At 41.6% G+C, this 24,285-nt stretch overlaps 1 protein-coding gene across 9 annotated transcripts in view; it reads right to left on the bottom strand.

The window, feature by feature from the left end:
• Positions 1-24,285, bottom strand: part of DEUP1 (deuterosome assembly protein 1) — a 205,300-nt gene that overhangs the window by 179,711 nt on the left and 1,304 nt on the right. For 3 of the 9 annotated variants that reach the window (XM_084975657.1, XM_084975661.1, XM_084975665.1), the window contains exon 3: positions 7,111-7,239. The exons of the other annotated variants lie outside the window; for them this stretch is intronic. The gene's annotated coding sequence lies outside the window, so the exon portion shown is untranslated. The remainder of the gene's footprint in view (positions 1-7,110; positions 7,240-24,285) is intronic. 9 annotated transcript variants of the gene reach the window in all.

Here is a 24,285-nt window from a genome sequence, read left to right as displayed (position 1 = left end):
ATTGCGTAATTTTGAGTGCCCTGCAGGTACTCATGCAAGGGAACAGATTTCTGTCTTCAGGAAACTTAAAATCTGTACAGTGGTCTCCAACCTTTCCAAGTATAATGGTACATTTTTAGCATAAAAATTATCCAGCCTCAGGAACTAGGCATTTCAGTACTTATTACTTGGAGATTTATTAATGGGAAGGGGAAAGCTTTTTATTAAATCAATACAAACCTTTAGTAAATTTTAACTTTATTATTTTATTAATCACAACACCACTTACTTGTCAAAGAGTAGAATGTATTTGTATGAACCAAATATTTCAACTGTAATTTGACTGATAATGTTTTATGTGTACATTCGTTCATTTGTTCACAAATCAGCCTTCTCTACACACAATGTCAAAGTGTATATTAAACCTAAATATTTGCCCCAGATCTAACTCTATGCTTAGCCAGGTCAAGACTGATATTTCTGTGGTTGGGAAAAAAAACCAGGCTCCGCTCCATGAGATGAATACTTTTATTTTATATCTCACTAGGTTTTTATTCTGTGGCTTTCATTTCAATGCTCTGCGTCTCACTGTTTTTATCTCAGAGTTTCTGAATGTTCTTCTCCAACAGCCAATATAAACACAATAAACACTGTAACAGTCAAGAACCTTGATACAGAAGTGGAAGCACATTAGTGGCAAGGCAGCCAAGGACACGGAGATAAAGCAGAGAAAAGGATGAAGTAGCTGTGAGTGGGGCTCTGAATGAAGAATGTACTGTGAGGAGAAGACTGGGAGCTAAATTTAGTCGCTAAATTTCAAGGGTTATCAGAATATTCCAGAGGTGTGTTTGTGCCAATCATAAATATAAGAAATGCTTAGAATGGTATAAACAAATAAATATTACTCCAAGAATGTAGAAATGAATGAAGGAATGAAGGCGAAATCGGGCTTTTGCTATGATTAGCATATAAGAGTTTTGATCAGTCATGGCATATTAGTTATTCCATTTTGGGGACCCAGGAGCCCCTTGTCTATTCCCCTCACAAGTGGTTTCAACGTGTGCACCTCAGAGTCTTCGGTTTGAATTAGATGCCAGCAAGAAGGAAAGGCAAAGAAGTAAACACTGAAGCATAGTTTTTTTTTTTTTTTTTTAGGGAGTACAAAGTGTTCTAGAATAATGGATCACCGAAAGACAGTTATTAGCAAAAAAGCTATCATGGGAGAATTGGAAAGAACCCCAAAGAGGTCATTTATCATGTCATCACTCCCCCGGCTGTGAAATACAGAAATCATTAGTTAATACCGACAATATTCTACATTTTAATAGTACTTTTGGTTCCCAAAGTGCATTCAAGGGCATTATCTCCATTAATCCTCACCAGGAGATAGATATACTTTTCTGAGATCAAAAGAAATCACTAGCCCAGAAGTAATGGGTGCTTGTTGACTTACAGCAGCACAGCTACCTGAGGACAGAAACATGGAAAGTCCTTAGAAAAGACTGCTCCCCCAAAATACATATTCCTGCCTTGGTAACAGGGAGAGTTGTTGCTGAAGGGGTACTTTGTCTTTTTGAAGCTGCAGATTCATCAGTATTAATTTGGGAAGTATTCTTCTCTCCCCCTTGCAAGACCATAGTAAGGAGAGCCACCAAGGGGCTTCCGATGATTATCTAAGTGGGGAGGGGAGGGGAAGTGGGGAGTGGGCCCTGCCCTCAAGATAACTTCTCAGGGGATGGGAAGGATAGCTGGCGTGTGTGTTCTGGGGCAGGACTTAGATGGGGGTGCTGCCGGCAGGGGTCAGAATGATGGCGGTAAGGAATGCAGTGTCACCCTCCCAGAGCAGCAAGCCCAACTGCTTGGGCAGCAAAAGACTGGAACTCCACAGCTGCACTGCATAACACAAAAGGCCCTTCACCTCCACTCCCCTCACCTGCACAACCCTTGTAACCCTGGCATGTTGGTATAAACTGTGGGAGGTGGAAGGAATTTTTAAAAACAATAAACTAATATTGAACTTGTTGCGAACCTTGGAAGTTGCTATTTGATTTGATTTAGAAATATAAAGATGTAATGTTTCTTGCACATGAGTGTCATGAAACAATTGTGCTTGAGTTAGTCCTCACTCAAGAAGCATTTATCGAACACCCACTGTGACCGTGTACACGCTTTAGGATAGATGTGATAGATGTTGGGGATATAACGAGAAACAAGACAGGAATGGTCCCTGGCTTTGAGAAGCTGGTTCCATCTATGAGGAAAGAGAGACGAGCAAGGAGAAGTACAGGCTCTGAGACACCAGAGACCCAGGCTGCATAACCTGGTCTGGGGGCCAGGGAAGGTATCCTTGCAAAACCCACACTTATGCAGAGGCCTGGAGGAGTCTGTCCTGCAGTACACACTTCATTCCCACCATTGCTGTGCTGAGCACTTAGCAAGGGAGGGTATCTACTATTTTCAAATCTCTCACACGTGGTACTGAGCTCCTGGAGGTCTTGCAACATGACTTAAACATTTTCGTAAATATCTATCCCTAGCAGTTCTTGCAGAGCCCCTACAAACAGTAGGCTTTCAATGCAAAGCTGCCGGTGAAAAAAAAACAACAAAAAGGAATACATGAATGAGTGAATGAATGAGTGTATGAGTGTCTGGAGTCCTAATTGCATCATATGGTAGAAATGCTAGGGTTTATCTGCAAAGAACTCAGGCTGGATGCTGCATCCCAGCTAAGCAGTGAAACGACAGTGTCCTTCTACACAGCCAGGTGGAAAGCATCTGCTAACTAAGGCTACACTGCCACCGTGAGGACAATTCGGGTAGTGCAAGGATTGGGCAGGACCCCATGCCCGCTCTGGTTCTCAGCTTCAGGATGGTAAGAGCACTAGCAAGGCAGACTTGTCGATGAAGAAGGCAAAGGCCCCCACCCTCACGGTTCTTTTACTCAGGCAGCCACCTGCCCTACTGCATGCAGTCTCTCTTAAAAGTGGCAGGCTGGGTAAGAAAATGGAACTGCATTTTCACGGCACAACTTTGGAGACACAGAGAAAGTGTATCATATTCCTTCCTCATGTGTCTCATGGCTTCACTAGATACCCTTCAGGAGAACCTGGATGCTAAGTCCCTGCTCCCAATGAATTCGTTATCCTCGCTCACTTCCTGGTCTCCTGAAGCTGCCGACCTTTTCCACCCTGCTTTCCACATGCTTGGACCCCGCTCTGCCTTCCAGTCTAAAGCACTGCTTTACTTTTTATAGAGTCTTCCTTGATCAAATTCCACAGGCAGAAAAGAATGTATTTAGTACGTTGTCTGTTCTATAAGAAAGAAGAGGAAATAATACATACATGTAACTTCATTTCTTGCAAAAAAGAAACTTAGGAAAGATAAACCAGAATGGGAGAGAATTGTTTACCTAGAGTAGGGTAGAAAGGACAGAAGAAAGGACAGAAGATAGAGTGACACTTCTCTGAGTACAATTTTTTTTTTTTTTGCGCAGTTTTAACTTTTGGAAGGATGCTAGTATTGTGCATATTTAAAACATTAAATCAGAGTTTGTGGAGAGAAGCCTAGAATTGAATAAAAACAGAAACAAATGAAATTAACGGTATATCAAATGGATGACTGAACTACAATAGAAGGGGAAAAACAGAATGAATCCACATCAGTTGGAACACAGTTCTTAGATATGTATCCTCAGTTGAAAAAAAAACCCAGAAATAACAGACAAATATTGTTTTGTGGTGATATGGATGCAACAATTCTACAATGATTTTACATGCATTTTAGGACTGAGCAAATGAGCAAATACAGTGATGCTTCTAGGGGGCATCACTAGGTTTTCCATGTAGGGAAAAAGAGGTGCAATTTATGGAATGGGGAGAAATAAGGAAGAACCTGTGCCATTTGCTTAGAATTACAGATTTCAGGATGGAATCATGGTTTTGAAAAATTAAAAAATAGGGAGTCCCTGTCATGAGTCAGCAGTAACGAACCCGATTATCCATGAGGATGCTGGTTTGAACATTGGCCTTGCTCAGTGGGTTAAGGATCCATCATTGCCATGAGCTGAGGTGTAGGTCACAGACGTGGCTTGGATCTGGCATTGCTGTGGCTGTGGGGTAGGCCGCAGCTGTAGCTCCATTTTGACCCCTAGCCTGGGAACCTCCACATGCCACAGGTGTGGCCCTAAAAAGCCATAAATAAATAAATAAAACAGTATATGTGAATATATATTTATCAGCTCTACCTGCTGAAAAAGCCTAGAAGTAATGCTACCCCTAGTAGCAATAAACAGTCCTAGCCCATAGATCTTGGTGTTTAAATATCATTCCATTAAAAATAGCTGATTCAAAGGTACAAAATAAGATGAGAACATTTTGTTGTGCAGAAAGTAAGGAAATGCTTTTAAAGATATGGGGCATGTAAAAAAGACAGAGGAAGAAGCTTGAATGGCTTTCTACCAGCCAAATCACTGACAATTTGAGCAAGATAATAAAAATAAAGAATAATTATAGCAATGCATTACACACATTGGGGGAAAAAAACCAACAACAACCAAGAATCCATGAATCCTTAATGACCCCCCCAAAAAAAAGATAGAAAAAGAAACAAAAAAAGCAAATAATAAGGATGTCAGGAAGGCTTTTCTTAATAACAGAACATCAACTAATAAATGTGGAGGGAATAACAGAGCTAGAAAATCACCATTTTAAACCATTACACTAATATTTGGTTTGGGTAAGATCAAGGAATGCTAAAACCATTAGGTGGAAGTCTGTTGGGGACGAGCATATTCACATATCCTGAAAATTTCTCCTCACAGATTATTAACCATAAGAGGAAAAAAGAACTTGAAGAGCGGACAACACTGTAGCTAGGTGATCACTGACTCACAGACTGGTGTCACCTGTTTCCTGATAAGAGGCACTGAGAAGGCCATAATATCACTTACGTATCATTCCTGCCAAAAGCGTAGAAGCTGAAGTTAATCATGAGAAGACTATCAGCCAGACCCAAATTCAAGGACAAGCCACGAAAGCAGCTGGTTTGTGCTTTTCAAAAATATCCATGTCAGAAGAGACAAAAAAAAAAGGCTGGGGAACCATTTCAGACTAAAGGACTTTACAGAGCTATGACAACAAAATACAAGGCATGATTCTCTAGTGGATGGACAATTCGAAAAATATCATAGTGTTATAAAGGATATTGTCGAGACAATTGCTAAAATTTTTACATGAACTGCCTGTCACATAATAGTATTATATCATCATTAAGTTTTCTAAAATTGCTCTGTGTAAAAGAATGCCTCTGTTCTTAAAAGATAGATGCTAAAGTATTTAGGGCTGGATGATTATGATGTCTCTTGCAACCTGCTGTTGAGTGATTCTCTCAATCAGATAACAATATATACACATATAGTGATGTATGGAGAGAGAGACAGCAAATCTGGCAAAGTATGAGCAACAGGAAAAATCTCAGTGAAGGATACATGAACATTTATTGTTGTAATTTTGCCATTTTTCTTTAAGTTTTTGCAAAAGAAAAAGGGGAAACATTTTTTTTTTTTTAAAGTTCTCCAGGTGAAGTTCTCGCTCCAACTAGATGACATAAAAAATTATTCTCCCTTTAAGCCCAGGGGTCTTCCACTAATTATTTTCACTATTACACTTTTCTGTGGATAACTTTTCCTTTCTTGGCTTGGGCAGCAGGTGGAGAGCAGATGATGGGCACAATTCAGATTCGGTACATTTACAGGGTCTTGGGGAGATCCAGTGAGACAGGAACTCATGGGAGAAGTCTAGGCGAAGACATGGAATTAAGTGTCAGGGGGTGACACTCCCTTGAGAGTCCTCCTGGGGGGGGCTCTTGGAGAATATGGGTGTCACCACGAAGGAGACGGAGAGGTGGCACCGGTGAAGGGAGAACCCAGGGGAACCAAATCTCAGGAGCTGCAGAAGGACAGAATTTCAGTACAGAGGCCATGGTCAACGGAGTGAATGCCATGACAATAAAGCAGACATCTAAAAAGTCCACTGGATTTGGCAAGTAGATGGTCCTTGGTGACCTGGGCAATGGCAGTTTGCAGGAGGGGGGCAGTGGGAGTGGAATGGAAACCATGCTGGGGTGCACTGAAGGGTCACTGCCCTGCGAAATGTGCTGAGTCTGCAATTCCCAGAATGCTATTTTAAACGCTAGAAGAGGAGTAGAATCAGTGACAGTTGGGTGAAGACAGAGTTTTAGTTTTGATTTTTTGAAGCTGGAAGAGACTTGCCCATGGAGAGGGGAGGTCTAGAGAAGTGGAAAGGGTGGATTTTGAGATTAGCAAGAGCCCAGAGGAAGCAGCTAGCAGGGGATGTGGACACTGGGCGGGGGCAGCCTCGAGGGGGGAAAAGAGCAGCTTTTCCTACCCAGGAAAAGCTTCAGGGCCTTGCCTTCTGGGCTGGGTGCCCTTTCTCCTCTATAGGTTTCTCCTCTCCTCTCTCAAAAGCAGACCAGTATGTTCCTTTCTTTCCCACAGGGTCCCACAAAGCAGAGTCCTGATACAGGCAAAGTTCAGCATTTGAGATCAGAAGACACCTTAGATTTTTTTTTTCTGCTTCATTTCCTGACTTATTTTTTCTAAGCAGCAATTTTCTTATCTTTATTTATTTATTTATTTATTTAGTCTTTTTGTCTTTTCTAGGGCCTCCTCTGGCATATGGAGGTTCCCAGGCTAGGGGTCGAATCAGAGCTATTGCCGCCGGCCTACACCAGAGCCACAGCAACGTGGGATCCAAGCCCACGCCTGTGACCTACACCACAGCTCACGGCAACCTCACGGTAACACTGGATCCTTAACCCACTGAGCGAGGCCGGGATCGAACCAGCAACCTCACGGTTCCCAGTCGGATTTGTTAACCACTGAGCCAGGACGGGAACTCCAATTTTCTCATCTTTAAAATGGGGAAGTGTACTTTATGTCGTGGGTTTTTCTGAGAATAACTTAATTTACGAAAACACTTTAACAACTCTAAAGGGAAGTGTGATTAGGCAGCTTCCATTTTTCATTTTTGGTTGTGCATGTACATGTCTGTCTCCATCGGTTTATTCTTATTGCGGCAAAGATCACCCAGCACTTATGTGTCAAAGGCTTACCGTGTACCAGACCCTCTGCTCTGAGGACCCTGCAATGTCCCATGACCGGGAGACCCGGCAGTGGCCAAGAGCGTTTTCTACAGCTACTGGTCTCTGATTGTGCAGCTCACACAGGATCACGTGCCTTTGCTGTTTGGGGGATTAAAGAAAGGCATGTCAACATAGACACGGACTCTAACTTGGAATTTGATGAACTGTACAATGCAAGTCAATGGGAGCCGGTTGGCAACTATCACAATGAGGTTGTAATTGAGAACAGCTTATAATAATCCAATTTTCCACTAGGTGACAGCAGAGCCCATGGTATTATCTTAAACACTGTTCCTCTCCTACCAATAGGTTGGAGAACCTTTTGAAAGAAGTTCCTGCCATTCTGGAGGGAAAAATTACTGTTAAAAGGATGACATGTGGCTTTTAGATGTCATTGCTGGTCTCCAGATTTTTATTTTAAAGGAGTTTAGTTCTGGCATTCTTAATCTCTTGAATTTATGGAAACAACTATACCAATAATAAAAAGAACGTATATTTATTAAGCATTTGCTACAATGCCAGGTATTGTAATACGTGTGCAGGGCCCCTGAGGCTTGCTTCTTAGAAGCTTCACAGGGACCAAAAGTCCCTCCTTTAATGAGGAGCTAAGCTTCCCCAGGCTGCTCCCGTAACCATGACACTATCTACACAAACGTGTCCTCACAACTTAATTCCCCGTATGAGTTTGAGCATATTGATAGCTTAGTCAAGGGTCCTTTACAGGGTTGTATAAACAATTTCAGTTATAATTGGTGTTTCTCAGAGCACTTTTCTTCTTTTTTAAAAAACATTTTTTTCCTTGGACTCATGCCAGCCTTTGGTTGGGTCCCCTCTTGGTGGCTGACTTATCTTGGGAATGCCTGGTGAATTTCTGAGTGACGCAATAGAGTTGTTTTTCAGAGGCCGAGGCTGAGAATCCAGGCAGAATGGGTTTGACTCATTGTGGCACAAACTCTTTAACCATCAGGAGGAAGAGGGGATTTGAGCAAGTGTCTGGCATTTGACTCTGTCTCCTAAATGGCTCCTAAAATCTGGTCTTGGCCCTGGGCAGAGCAAGGACTGAGAAGTGAAGTGACAGGGCCATTCTGGGACACAATGATGCACAAGTGGGCCTGCGTTCTTTTTTTCTCCCAGAATGTAACACAGAAACCAGAGAGCCATTCTAGCTGGCTCCTACACAGCTACCTACACAGCTAGTTAAAAATTTTATTATTTCTAATTTTTTTTTCCATTTTATTGCCACATCCATGGCATATCTAAGTTCCTGGGGCAGGGAATGAATCCAAACTACAGCTGTGACCTACACCGAAGCTGTGGCAATGCTGGATCCTTTAAACCACTGTGCCAGGCTGGGGACTGAACTTGAACCTCTGTAGCGACCCAAGCCACTGTAGTCGGATCTTTTTTTACTTTTTGGGGCCACATCTGAGGCATATGGAGGTTCCCAGCCTAGGGGTCGAATCAGAGCTATAACTGCTGGCCTACCGCCACAGCCACAGCAACATGAGATCCAAGCCGCATCTGCAACCTATACCACAACTCACGGCAGGGACTGAACCTGCATCCTCATGGATACTAGTTGAATTCATTTCCACTGAGCCACAACGGGAACACCTGCAGTCAGGTTCTTAACCATAGCAGAAACTCCAGGTTTTAATTACTTCCACATCTGAAAGAATGCTATTAAGTGTAGACAAAATTTCAGAAGGCACAACAGGGCATAGAGTTAAAATGTAAGTTTTTCCTCCCACACCTGCTGCCCATAGAAACCCAGTGTTTACCAGTTTGTTAATCAATTACAGGATCGTGCTACATAGTTTCTCTGCGCTTCAGCTCCCCCAGCACAGCTCCTTCAGGGGGTTGAAATCATCATGGCTCTGAGCTAGGAGGGGTGCAGGCGTCTAACATCTCACAAACCCAGAGCTGCAACCCCTTTCTTTCCCTGGGGCCTCTTCTAGATCCAGCAGTTCCCTACTTCTGAAGCCCTTGAACCTAAAACGACCAATTCTACCTCCAGCTCAGACAAGAAACTCCCTCTCTCTCTTCAGGAGTGGTTGCCCTAAATCCCTTATATTCTTTTTCTTCAAAAAAGACCTGCCCTCAGTAGCACAAAGGGAAGTTACTGCTGAGAAGGGTAACTTCTCAGGATAAATCTCTTGGCCTCTGCCTAATTCTTAATATGTCAGCTGAAACACACGAAACAAAACAAACAAAACAAACAAAACCCTCCCCTATAATCCCCAACTAGAAATTTCCAGGGGTTATTATCATTAAAACATCTCCTTTTGGATATATATGTAACGTCTTTTAGTAGAGCTCACAGTTTTTCATCTGATCATTGTAGCTTTTCAAGGTAGACAATCATGATTTACAACTAATAACTATGTTGACATCTTTCCCATATTTACTTATTGAATTATTATTTTTTTTTTAGCTGCACCCTGAGCCAGGGATCGAACCTGTGCCACAGTCAAGATCCAAGCCACTGCAGTGATGCCAGATTCTTTTTTGTTTTATCCTTTTTTCTTTTCTTCTTTTTTGGCTGCCCCTAGGCACATGGAGTTCCCCAGCCAGGGATCAGATCCAAGCCACAGTTGCGACCCATGTGGCAGCCCAGATCCTTAATCCACTGTGCTGGGCCAGGGATTGAACCTGCATCCAAGTGCTCCAGAGATGCCACCAATCCCATTGTGACAGGGGAAGTCTGATGCCAGACTGGTAACCCACTGAGCCATAAAGTAACTCCTATTCAATCTTTTAAATATTCTTAAGTATAAAACTTCTAGGATGAAATTAAATAATAACAGTGATAGCTGGCTTGTCTTCTTCCTGACTTTAGTAGAATGTCTCTAATATTTTACCATAAAAAATGAAGTGTGCTGGAGTTCCCTGGTAGCCTAGCCATTAAGGATTCAGTGTTGCCACTGCTGTGGCTCAGGCTCAATCCCTGGTTCAGGAACATTCTCATGCTGTGGGTGCAGCCAAAAAACAAATGATGTGTGCTGTTGATTTAGGACAGGAATTCGTGTGAAGGGAGTATCCTTCTACTCTAAGTTCATAGACAGCTTTGGTTGTAATTTATAGCATAAAACTGTTACTTTCCTGATTGTCACTTTTGTCCAGATAAATGGCTCTTTGCTATGGAATAATAATACTGATTTCACAGCATTGTTGCTTTAACTTTTCGCACTGCCTAGAATGTAGCAATTGCTCAGTGAATGCATTATGATAGCTGTTGTTAATAATTATTAATCTCTTTCAGTGGAATCAAAGTGACGGATCTGCTTAGAAAGGACTTTTGAACAAATGGAAATGTTAAATCGAAGGCTATCTAACAATCATGCTAAGATCACTGCGTTCTTTTATTTAGGAGTGGTCGGGTGACCAGCTCTCCCAGGTTGTCCAGGATTGAGGGGTTTCCAGGGATCAGGGACTTTTTCTGTCCTTCCCATCTCTGCTAAGACATGTACCATCTCCTTAGCCTGGGCTTAAATATCAGAATTATCTAATTTCCGTCTTCCCGTCTGGCCAATGCACAGCCCCAGCTGATTCGAACTCTGTGCTCTGTTCACCTCAGCAAAGCCTTCTTGTACTTCCTGCTGCATTGGTGTATTAACTCAGCACCCTGCAATCAGACCACACCCCATCAAATATTCTCTACACTGCTGCTTCCATCTTCCTAGAACTCAGGTCTAGCCATAGAAGTTCCCAGAAGAGAAGCCTTTAGATTAGTAGTTCTCCACTGGGATGTAGGGGTTTTGAAAAACTGGACTGCAAATGAGAATTACTAACTCAGTCTCTGGGAGTGGGGCATGGGCATGTGTATTTTGAAAAACTCCTCATGGGATTCTGATGATTGAGTCACTGCTATTATGAAACTTCAATGCCTAGTGGATAAATCTCAGATTTCTTATTGTGATAGTTAAGGCACCAACTTTTGCTTTGAGCCTTATCTCCCTGATTCCTTACCTATCCCAAAGTCTAGCCTACACTGATAACAACAGCAGTTACTGGTTCCTGAATACTTGCTGACATCACACCCTTCATGAGTCTGTTCTTGCCACCAAGAATTCCCTTTCTTCTCCACTTTTGTTTCTTTCAATTTACCTTCTCTTCAAAGGCAAGCTTAAATGAGACTGACTTAGATAAAAATACATTTAAAGTACTTAGAATAGCTCTTGAGTGATAACAAGCCCTCCATAAATACTAGGGGATGTTGTTATGATGATGATGATAAATTTAAAAAATTAAAAAATTCTACCTCCCTGACTCCTTAACTTCCCGTAAGTCATAACTGTTCCCTCCCTTTGTGTTTCACTGCACTTCATTTATTTTCCTTCTAGGGTACTTGTCAGATTCTATATTACTTTCCAGTTAGTTCTGCATCCACTTTCTCTCTCCTGGTGAAGTGCGACCTCGGTGAACTCCATCTTGGTCAGGGACCATATCATATTCAAAACCCTACAGTCCCCACTTCATGTTCCTCACAGTATAGTCTCAACAATTTTTTTACTCTTTTAAACTGAATTCTCAATGATCTATGAAGTTCCCGTCGTAGCTCAGTGGTAATGAACCTGACTAGGATCCATGAAGATGTGGTTCGATCCCTGGCCTCGCTCAGTGGGTTAAGGATCTGGTGTTGCTGTGAGCTGTGGCATAGGCTGGCACCTGTAGCTCCGACCGATTAGACCCCTAGCCTGGGAACTTCCATATGCTGTGGGTTCGACACTAAAAAGGCAAAAAAAAAAAGAGATCTATGTTAACTTCCAGCAAGAATAAGACGTTCAGGGGTATTTCCAGCCTTTTCCCCCAGCATGTTCTGTCTCAGAGCTGAGTAGGGGAGAAACCTGACTTGGAACCCTTTACATTAAAGTGGCAGGAGAGTTTCCAATTTGAGCTGGGGGATGAAGACATTAATATTCAGTGAGTACATCCTGCCAGGACACTGTGGTCTGCTTGCTTTTGGAACAGCTGTGTAATGTGGGGCTGCTTCTGACCCATTTTGCATTCTTCCCTCCCACTGTTTGCTTAGTGTAACATTTACGCCTGACATTTGCTTAGCACACCTCTCCGCTTGTTTCTGAGACTGCTACAGAGGAGACAGTTCACTGGGGGGCAACACTGGGTACTCTCATTTTTCTCTGAGAATTCAGGACCAGAGCTGTGGAGCAAGGGCAGAATTTGTGCTAGCGGTGCTCTTTGAAAAGAATTGTTCAAAGTCAAAATATCTAAAATTTGTCATTACGGTCAGGTGGCTATTTAACTTGTTTTAGAAGGATGAGCTTCAAAGAGCAGTGGCCTCAGCCAAATCCACACTCCTGGGAGAGATGAGGGTCTTGGCCCATTATGTCCTCGTGGACAGCACCAGAAGTATAGATCCAGCTTGCTGGGATAAGGGACAAGAGTGGTTCCCTGGGCCCATGCTCCCATGTTGGAAGGTAATTAGCACTACGCATAAGGTGTGGCCACATAACTTATTATTCAAACTGGGACATTCCAAACAACAGAGTAAATTGGAACAACCCAGGCAAACTGGGACCTTGGCTATCATAGATCATCCCACTGGAAATGGAGTCAAGCATCACTTTTATATTTTTTTTTCTTTTTAAGGCCATACCCATGGCATACGGAAGTTCCCAGGCTAGGGGTCCAATAGAAGCTACAGATGCCAGCCTACACCACAGCCATAGCAATGCTTCTGCTGCTGGTTTAGAGACCACACTTTGAGAACTACTGGTACAGAATCCAGAAATTTCATCAGGCTCTCTCATGATACCTCCTAGAACAGTGTTTCTCAAACTTGAATGTGCACAGCAATCACCTGATTCTGATCAGTAGATCTAAGGTAAGGCCTGAGATTCTGCATTTTAGAAAGATAAGGATGCTGTTGGTCTGTGAACCCAACCTTGAGAAGTCAGTAGAACATGATACTACCCAAGTTCCTTTCACTCTCCAAGTAACAAGGCAGATTTCTTTAAAAAGTTCTGCAAGTATCGCTGTAAATTCTGAGTTGACCAGAAAAGTAAGCTGATTTCCTTTGTCTCTCTGCATAAGCACATACAAAAATCTCACATAGGATTTGTGTGGAGGGAGTTTTCTGCTGCCATTATTAGGCTACAACACAGACTTGAGGAAGAGTTTCATTTTTTTTTCTTTATATGATTTACCCTAAGCTTTATAGTTGTCTGAAATGTTTGGATCCATTAGCAGTGGGTGACAATGACCCAAGGTAACAATGACTTCAATAAGATTTCTCTCTGTCATAGAAGTCCAAGATGATGTGACCAGCTCTACTCTAGGACATCATCAAGGGCCCAGGCTGCTTCTCTTCTGGTGTCTCACCATCCCTAGACTGTTGCTAAAGTATTAGCAGGGTTCAAGGACAAGACTCATACGCTACACATATTCTTTCTGCTCAGGTCTCACTGGCCAGAGTCGAGTCATATAGCAGAGATGGCTAGGTTGCCCCGTGCATAGTGAAAAGTTGTATTTCAATGAAAGAAAAAGGAGTAACAATGAATAATCTGTTATAGCAATGATACTAGTAACATAAATTGTGGAAGGAAAGGGAAATGGGGGCATAGAAATAGCAATTTGATTAAGGAACATTCGCTGAAAGCATTACGATATGCTTGTGAGCTACACTAAATTTGGTGGAAAGTTCTGTTGGAGAGCATGTTTTTTTGTTTTTTTTGTTTGTTTGTTTGTTTTATGGTGGCACCTGCAGCCTATGGAAATTCCCAGGCCAGGGGTCAAATTGAAGCTGCAGCTGCAACCTACACCCCAGCCACAGCAACACTGGATCTGAACTGCATCTGAACACCAGATCCTTAACCCACTAAGGGAGGTCAGGGATCGAACCTGCAGTCCTAAGAGAGACAACATCAGGTCCTTAAACTGCTAAGCCACAATGGGAACTCCTAGAATACATTTTTAAAATGTTTCTTGGTTTATATTTTATCTCAATGGTAAAAGAAGATACAGAGACAATAAATATCTTAGCAGCAAATCTTTATAAACTAGTTAAATGTGTTTCAAAAGATCCTGCAAGGAACAATCCCTGTGAATGGCAGCAGTTCACAATATTTGGATAGTATACAGGAGAATGCCTTTTGGGGGGAGATCTTTGACTATTCAGTTGTAACAACCTGGAATTCAGCCCAATATGGGCTGAAGGCTTCATTTTTTCCAGGACATGCCTAAAGAAATTAAGCTGTGGAACATGCATTGCAATTGAGAGGCACTATTTAGAACAGCAGGAGGTTGTAATTTACGGTCAGGTCCAGGAGGTACCCTCTTATGCATGGAAAACCTAGCCCCCATGAATAGAAAGTCTACTCTGTCCCACCCCTACTACTGTACTAGTCCAAGTCCAGAAGGTATGGGACAGGCAAATTTTATGCATGGAGCTCTATATGGCAGAATCAAGTTTTTTTTTTGTTTTTACTTTTGTTTTGTTTTGTTTTGTTTTTTAGGGCTATACCAGTGGCACAGGGAAGTTCCCTGGTTAGGGGTCGAATTAGAAGTACAGCTGTGGGCCTATGCCACAGCCACAGCAACATGGGGTCGCAGCCACATCTGCGACTTACACCACAGTTCATGACAATGCCAGATCCTTAGCCCACTGAGAGAGGCCAGGGATTGAACCCACATCCTCATGGATACTAGCCAGGCTTGTTACTGCTGAGCTGCAATGGGAAATGTCTGTATTTACATTTTTAAAGTGTAAGTATAGTTGATTTATAATGTTTCAGGTGTAGGGTATAGTGATATATATGTATATATGTGGGTATATATACATATATGTGTATACGTGCATTTTTAGATTCTTTTCCATTATAGGTTATTAAAAGATATTGTATACAGTTCCCTGTGCTATATGGTGGTCCTTGTTGTTTATTTTATATATAGTAGTATGTACTTGTTAATTCCAAATTCCTAATTTATCCCTCTTGTTCTCCTTTGGTAACCATAAGATTGTTTTCTATGTCAGAATCAAGTTTGGGGAATTGATATGGAAATAAAGATTATAATTAAGAGCCTTATTTTAAAAAACCTAGACGCTGTGACATAAATAACGTTGCCCTTTATTTCCTTAAAGAGGCACATTTGAATGATCGCCAATGAAGTAAAGTCAAACTTGTTAGACAGTAAAGAATTTCTTGACACAAGTAATGTAGATTCAAAGAGTTGATTAGAGGATGAATTAGGAAGCATTCATATGATGCAAAAGGAACTATTCCTTGATCAATTTCTCACCTCTCTGACTTAATACAATGGCCCATCTTTAAGAAATCAATCACTGATCTAATTTATTATAAAATGGATGCGGTCAACTGAGAAAATCAGGTCAATGTGCTTGGCTGTTTTATGAAGGAAACATCAACCAATGAACCATTAATGTGTTATTATTGACAGGAACAGAACCATGTAAATGAAGGCTAATGTGGCTGGCTACCAGGTTGGCCTTAAAGAGCTTTGTGATATTTCCTTCTTATAACAGTACCTTTTCCTAAGGACATCTTGGCTTCTAAACTTCTGAGGACATGAGCTGAAATGCAGTCTTCTAACTGCAATGTGGAAGCTCTCTAACCTCCATGCCACTTCTTTTCACTACCAAAAAGCAGGTTATGTGTTAGTATTTATTTTCTCTAACGAGGTCCACTGGGGACTGATATCTCTTAGACAGAGTTCCTTAGTGAGGTGGCGTTTTAGTTCCCAGTGTGGCTGGTATCACTCAACAGTGTTTTTAAGTTGTGAGCAAGCTCCTCAGATTACCTGGGAAAGTGTGCAAAGCAGCAGGACTTCTAGGAGGCTTCAGGCATGACAAGTGTCTCTGATGACCTACTTATCCCATAAGTAAGTCTTTCACAGGCTCCCTTTGAACTGTGATAAAAAGTAGGCTACACAAAAGCTGACAGGTACAGCCTATCAAATCGAATCCCAAACCAGACCCTGACGTTAACATCCTGAGACGGATGGGACTTATCAACTTAAATGTCCATGTGAGGCTCATGCATTCTTAGTGTCCAGGAAAACCCAGACTTCTGGACTTGGCATGACAACAGTTTCATGAGAAGATAACAGAGATTAAATAACATCTGGTAGGTTAACACTGAACCAAACACAAGGCTTAAAGTGGGAAGAATCAAATTTTTGAAAGCATTCTTTTTTTTTTTCTAAGCCTTTTCAAAGGACAGTTGGGATTTAAGTACAAGCTTTAATGCCTTCTTATCATTATGTTAAAAACCAAGAGGTCTAACAGGTGGGAAAATAAGTGTGTGCTTGCTAGCACGTGTCAAAAGTCGCTTTTTCTATTGCCCTTCAAAGAATAGTATTTTCAGAGGACAATGTCGAATATGTGAGTAGTGACATTTGTGCCAGTTAGTTAAGTCCCAACAGTGAAGCTCAATTACCTGATTTCCTAACTTTTTGTTAGCTCTATGAGAATGGACAGACACATACAATGCCCTAATGACTGTCACACCAATCAGTGGCCCGCAGTGGGGAACTGCCTCCACAACTTGCCAGTACAGGAGTCAGCCCTCCCTTGAGTAGCTGGGAGTCAGTGGTTTGGAGCATACATCCTGGAATTGCAACTGATCTTGGGTCTCAGCTTCCAGACTTCAGGCAAATTGCTTAATCCACCTAAGCCTGTTTTTGCAACTAAAAAATTGGGTAATGCAACACCTGCCTCCTAGAGCTGTTGTGCAGGATAAATGAGGTAATTTAGAAAAGAAACTCACTTAGTATGGGGCTTGGCTCCATGAAAGTTAGATTTCCTTGTTATATTTATTACTATTACGACTTTGAACAAAATTAACTAGACCATTGTGATATTAGAACTCTTATTTTCTTTCCTTTTTAATATAATTCATCAAGAAAAGGAAGAGCAAGAATCAACTTAAGGGGAGCAAACTGAACTAAATTAACCCAGCTCTTGTCATTTCACCCTTCTTTTCAACCTCATGTTTGTCCCACTCCCAAATGGCAGAAAAATGGAGCCTCCATGGACAATTTTTCCAGGATAATTTACAATCTGATGACTCAGCCCTAACATAGTATATCCTAAGTGGGGGTCCTCCAGCAAGTGGATGAGGGGCGGGAAAGCGAGAAGGGATTGAGGAAAATTCTGTTCCAAATTCAGCAGCCCTGATAAAGGGGAAGAGGCTGGAGATGATAGATGAATGGGCAGAGTGAGTGACACAGGACAGGGGCCATCACTTGGTACCAACACAGCGGTCTACCCACAGTGCTTTATTTTTTTGGTCAGAGGCCTAAGGGGCCAAAATCAAGGCAATGGCTGCTTCAGTAACTGCTGTTCTCCTACCTGACAATTACTGGCCTGAATCAATAACCATCCCCAACAATGTTACTGAGGTGGTAATGGAAACTCATAGGATTCTGAATTTTAAGAACTTTCTGGGATGAGGATGTGTTTATTGCCCGAATAAATGCTTCTGGGGGTAGTGTAGTTGAATCTTGCCTCTTCTATTGGATTTGAGCAAATCACTAACTTCTCATTCTCGGTTTCTTCATTTGTAAAATGGAGATAATGTATGAAGTCTTCTTAGGGAAACAAATGAGATTATGTACGTGCATCTATAAAGGTCTCACCAGGAAACAGATGGCATGTACACTCATACAGTGCTAAGCGAGGAGAGCTGAGGAGAGGAACTACGTTTTTAAATTAAAGCATAGTTGATTTACAATGTTGTGCTAATCTCCATTGCACAGCAAAGTGACTCATATATATATATATTCATATATATATATATACACACACACACATACATATACACACACATATATATATTCTGTTTATGTATGTTATTTTCAATCCCAGGAGACTGGACATAGCTCTCTGTGCTATAGGACAGGACCCCATTGTCCATCCATTCTAAATGTAAGAGTTTGCATCTATTAACCCCAAACTCCTAGTTCATCCCACTCCGTCCCCCTCCCCCTTGGCAACCACAAGTCTCTTTTCCATGTCTTGAGTTTGTTTCTGTTCTGTAGATAGGTTCATCTGTGCCAGATTTCAGATTCCACATATAAGTGATATCCTATGGTATCTGTCCTTCTCTTTCTGACTTACTTCACTTCATATGCTAATCTCTGCATTAGGAGAAGAACTATTTACAATGAGGTGGGTGGGTTTTCAGGAACATCAGCAGCAGAAGACACAGTATCCTAGGGCAAGTAGGGCAGCGGAGGGGCGTTCCTGCCTCTAGGCTCGAAGGGCCACAGGAAGGAGTGTTGACAGTGACCCTGGAGAGGGCTGCCCCACAGAAACTTTCACAGAGGAATGAAGTCAACTGTAGTGACTAGTAAGGGAGGTGCCAGAGGGGTGAATTCCTGACCTATTTCACCTCTGTCCTATCATCTCCCTGTATTACCTCCAATCATCAAACCTAACTGGAAGCCCACTGAAGCATTCTATACAAGTTAGCCTTCTGGAAACCAGAGAAAGATGGAAAAGGAAGGAAAGTGGGCATGAGGGGGAAATGGAAGACAAGTGGAGAAAGGGCACAGGTGCACAGTATTCTGCTTAGCACATAGATGACAGGGAGCTATAATTGCCACAGCAAAGAAAAGAACACACAGACGAGGTGTGCAATTCTATGGGGTGAGTGGGAAATAATTCAAGCCTTTTTCAGAATTGTTCAAAGCTTTATAAATGTTGATTTTCTGAACATTTTCAGGAATGTGTTTCAGTCTGCTTATTGTTAAGAGGATCTTTCCAATAATACTGTCTCAGATGCTAGGTGGTACATGTTCCAAGTAGAAGCTTAATTGTACTCTTTCAAATTTCTGGGGAAAGACACTAAGCATGATAATCTGGGAGTAAACAGTAATTCTGCTGTTAACCAGTTCTTCAATTTTGGCTTCCTCTGTCTCTGAAGTGTCATGTTTTTCTAGGGCATCCTTCTTAGGTCTGTTAATGAAACAACCAGTATTTTAAAGTCAGCATTTTCAATAAATGCCACATTTGTGTACAGAATTTACCTTTCTTAGTCCAATCTAGAGGAAAAAAAGACACAATTTATGACTGGTGATACAATTTTGCATATAAATAATTTTAAAGTGGGATGTAGTAGTAGTTGGGTAAATTAATATTTTAAAAATCTATTTTTTGTAGGTCAGCAATCTTTCACAAGAAAGGCTCCCTCTCAATTTGTTTTTCTTACCACACCCATGGCATGCGGAAGTACCCAAGCCAGGGATCCAACCTGCACCACAGCAGTGACCCAGGCTGCTCCAAGGACAACACTGGGTTCTTACTCCCTGCACCACAGGATTCCCCCCATTTTGACTATAAAATTTCAAAAGACGGAGTTCCCATCATGGCGCAGCAGAAACAATCAACTAGGAACCATGAGGTTGTGGGTTTGATCCCTGGCCTCACTCAGTGGATTAAGGATCCAGCATTGCCATAAGCTTGTGGTGTAGGTTGCAGAGGCAGGCCAGAACCTGCATTGCCGTGGCTGTGGCATAGGCTGGCAGCTACATTTCTGATTCGACCCTAGCCTGGGAACCTTCATATGCCGTGGGTGCAGCTGTAAAAAGACAAAAATAAATAAATAAATAAATAAATAAATAAATAAAATTCAAAAGACTTTTCAGAAAATCTACTTTCATTCCCATTCACCCAAATGTAGATTCTGCAACTGCTGTCTCCCCAGGCACAGAGATAACAGACATTAAAAACAAAGAGTTTGAAAACAACTACAGAACAGGAAAACATAAATTTAAAAAAAAACAATAAAGTTTACATTACAGATGACTTCTGTGAACGTTCATCTTAACAAAAATTAGTAATTAGCAGGGACCATCACCTTCCCTTTTGTAAGTTTGTGGTTATCATGTACTTTACTTAAAGAATCAAATAAGACATGACGGAAAAACAAGTTCTTGCCTCATTCTCCCTACAATTCCCTTTCTCAAGAGGCAACCACTTTGAACACCTTTGGAAGTTTCATCTGGTGTTTACCATCATATTCCTAAACGCTTAGAGTGGTACTCAGGTTTCAATTTTAGATATTATCTATTCTCTCAAAATGATGAAAAATGAGAATTTAGCTCTTTTACATAGTTTTCATACAGAGTATTTCTCCCTCCCTAATATATATCTTCAAAGAGAATGGTAATATGCTCTGTGTTCAAGTCCTATTTTGTATTTTTATTATGATGATTTCTTCACTGCCAAAGAAAATGGAGGCCATACTTCTATTTCTTTTTTTTTTTTCTTTTTTCTTTTTTTTTGTCTTTTTGCTATTTCTTGGGCCGCTCCCGCGGCATATGGAGGTTCCCAGGCTAGAGGTCCAATCGGAGCTGTAGCCACCGGCCTACGCCAGAGCCACAGCAACGCAGGATCCGAGCCGCGTCTGCAACCTACACCACAGCTCACGGCAACGCCGGATCGTTAACCCACTGAGCAAGGGTTGGACCGAACCTGCAACCTCATGGTTCCTAGTCGGATTCGTTAACCACTGCGCCACGACGGGAACTCCTTCTATTTCTTTTATCAATGCTTTGCCGTGAAGGTATCCCTGCTCTCCTGCCCTGATGTGGACAGGTTGCCCTCCAGGGCTGCTCCCCAGCTGTGGTCCTGGAACCTCCCTTTGGCATCCTCTCAGTCTCCTCCCCTGTGCTGAATCCCTGCTTTCCTGGATCCCATACCTATGCCTTCCTAGGTTTACTCCTTAATTTTGATGAAGTATTCCTCCCATGCTTTCTAAGACAAGGAACATAGGAAGTATATTTTTATACAGGTCTTATGTTTCTTAAGACGTGTTTATTTTACACTTCCATTTGATTGGTAGTTTGGCTAGGTATCTGATTCCAAGTTGGATGTGTTTTACCTCGGAAGTTGGAATGCAATGCTCCATTGTCTTCTAGCTTTAGTTGTTGCTGTTGGGCAATTAGATGCAATTCCACCAGAATGTGGGCACCCTCCACTCTTTATTTTTTTCATTTCAAGAAGCTGTTATAATCTCCCTATTATTTTCCATGTTCTAAAGTTTTACATTGATATGCCATGGCTTAAGTCTGTTTTCATCTGTTGTATTGGGCATTCAATGCTGTGTTGGACACTTCTAATTTGGGGGGAAAAAAACCTCAATTCTGAGAAATTCTGTTATATTATTATTTTGATTTTTCCTTCTCTTTTATCTAGAGTTTCTTAATTAAAGTCTTGGACCTGCTAGATGAATCCTTAATTTTATCGTTTTTCTATTTTCCTTTCTTTTTATCTTTTGGTTCTACTTTTTTGTTCCCCAAACATTCCTTTTACTATGCCATTCTATTTTTGTCTCATGGATGCACTACCTTCTTAAAAAAATTTATTTGAGACTATGTCAGAGGGGTTTTTTTCAGTTGTCTTTTTCTACTTATGTTCTCTTTCCTCCACACACTTAGTTTTTGTTTATTTTATTCTACTAAATCCGTCATAAAGAGTTAAGCAAAACAAATTTCTTGGTAATAAAAGTTAGGTTATCAGTAGCATTTACTCCAACAAAGAAACTCTTAAGAAGACCAGTGCTGGTCAGCATGTTTCCTGAGGTCTTTAACAGAATACAGAAGTCATTATAGTAGATGTTAGAAAATGGTAAGAAATTATCTTGATATACATTGAAAACATAAGAGGGTAAAATGTACTTCAGATACATAATAAATAATATTTTATATGGAGGGGAATCACAGTAGAGCTGATACCTGGGATTTGGTCTGCTCAGCTTACATTCTTGGAAACTGTTCCCTTCTCTACATATGGTTTCATGAGTACCTACCACATACATGACTTAGTTCACCCCTAACTGGACTTGTCTGGGGAGGGACCCTGATCCAAGGTGATTCAATCACAATTCTTTCCTGGGAACTTTAAAAACTGAAACAGAAAAAAGAAACGAGTATCTTTCTGGATACTTGAACTATAAAATACAGAAACTGAGAGTTTTTAGGAACCATGTTCCTGCCAGGTGAACCTGAGAAGCAGAAGAGTTCAGCAAAAATCTACACAGATACACAAGCAGGTGCACAGAGAAAATCGACAACAGGAGGATGCAGCGTCTCAGAGACAACAAAATCAGCTGTTCCCAAGGCCAGTCCCGTCTCTGTCCTGGGTACCTCATTATCCTTATATTCCCCTTTGTCTGAAACCTAGTTTACTTTGGCTTCTCTCTCTGTTGCAGTACAAAAATTCCCACCTAATATGCTTAATTTATACAATGCATTCTATGAACGATGCAATGGACTAAGGTTCTAAGAACTTTATCTCATTAAATTTTTACAACAACCTGTGAGGTTGATTGTTTTGCACATGAAGAAACTTTTGAGATCCAACTACTGTTAAAAAAATGCTATTTAGATGGCCCACAGGTGTCTCAAATAAACAAGTCAAACAGAACCTTTTCTCTATCTGTAAAGTGGGGAAGGCTATTCTCACAGCTTGAATTGCTCTTCTCTCCACACCATCTAACCAGCTCCTGCATACCTTGAGATGTCAGTTAAACGTCCTCAGAGAAGACTGTCTTGGCTACTCAATCTAAAGCAGGTTCCCCAGTAGCACCTACTACAATTTTCTTCAACAACTGTAATTACAAGATAGTTAACATCCTGTTTAGTTCTTTTGCACACTCCTACACTACCATATGAACCCTAGTTCAAACCAGTGTTGTTTGCTATTACAGATCCTGCTTCAAGCAAAGTCCATGGCACAAGGAGGATGCTCCATAAAAGAGTTTGGATAAATTAAAGATTTTGTAATATCCTTTCATGTATCTGTGAATGAAAAATGTTGCCTGCCATATCCGTAAACAAAGGATGCCGTAGCTATCAAGCCATCACATCACAGCCACCGTGACGGTGAACACTGAGGGGACTCGAGATAGAAATAAGATGCTTGCCATCAAGCCATCAGCCTCAGCAGCCAACCCCGAGGAGATTCAGGATGGGAAAACACAGGATACTGGCCCCAAAAAACTGAGGGGCATATCAAAGGAGTGATTTCAGTGAGTCTGGACTCTTGCACTTTCCTACACACAGAAAAGCCGTAAATTCCTTAAGATGTCTTTTCTTTTTTTTTCAATTAAAAAAAATATTTTTTTGTCTTTTTAGGGACGCACCTGTGGCATATGGAGGTTCCCAGGCTAGAGGCCGAACCTGAGCTGAAGCTGCCAGCCTACACCACAGCTCACAGCAATGCTGGATCCTGAACCCACTCAGCAGCCCAGGGATTCAACCCGCTTCCTCATGGATACTAGTGGGGTTTGTTAACCACGGAGCCACGACGAGAATGCTGGAGAGGTCTGCTTTTCTTTAATTAATAGTAATCGTGGTTGGCCTTAAAAAGACAAAAGACAAACCAAACCAAACCAAAAAAAGTAATCTTGATGTTTTGACTACCTGGTCTTTATTGAAAGAACCCCTTTATGCTTGGGTCCTCCCTCACCTCTTCAGAGCCGTTCCCCAGAGCTATCTGAGAAGCTGTCTCCCCGTCTTGACCTCCCCAAAATATCTACCGAATAAAACAAAATTTTCAGCTTTTAGCTTGTGCGTTTTCTTTCAGCTGCCATATCTCTGAGGCTATATGCAGCAACTTTCAACACCTATTTCCCGAGCCACTGGAACATGGCACTCTGCTAGGCCTGGTTGAGACACACAGAAAAAAAGTACAGCAACTCTCCTGCAGGCATTCACAGTAGAGCATAAGCCTCAGCCAGAGAAATAATGATGATGCAAGGGGAGAAGGGTTACCACAGAGCTATGAACAAAGTAAGGTGGTGACAAAGGAGGAAGTCAATGAGACATGATCCAGGAAGTTCAAGTGAGGCAAAGAAAGGCATGGCCAGGATTCCAACAGTCAGATTCTTTATAATGTCTCTATGCTAACACAGCTTTCCTCTATACTCTCCTCCAGTTTACAAGTTCTGGAGCAGTGAAATGCGAAACCATATAATTCTCTTGAGTTTTATGATCATCCCTTTCACCTGGCTTAGCTCCATACCAGTCTGTTAAGACACAGCCTAGCTACCTGCCTCAGCCCAGGCCTCCAGTAAAGGTTAAACCTTTTTTCCTTCCGCACTGCCAGATCTGCTTTTCCTGGTGCTGGGATTAGAGGACCATGGCTTCGGATCCCTTGCA

The sequence above is a fragment of the Sus scrofa genome, chromosome 9, assembly GCF_054392235.1.
Source record: "Sus scrofa isolate SSC_HxYL_T2T_F1_AM1 chromosome 9, Sscrofa_HxYL_maternal_Yorkshire_Landrace_v2.0, whole genome shotgun sequence".
Classification (NCBI taxonomy): Eukaryota; Metazoa; Chordata; class Mammalia; order Artiodactyla; family Suidae; genus Sus; species Sus scrofa.
The sequence above is the reverse complement of the archived record's forward strand: the minus strand, read 5'-3'. Positions and strand labels throughout refer to the sequence as shown.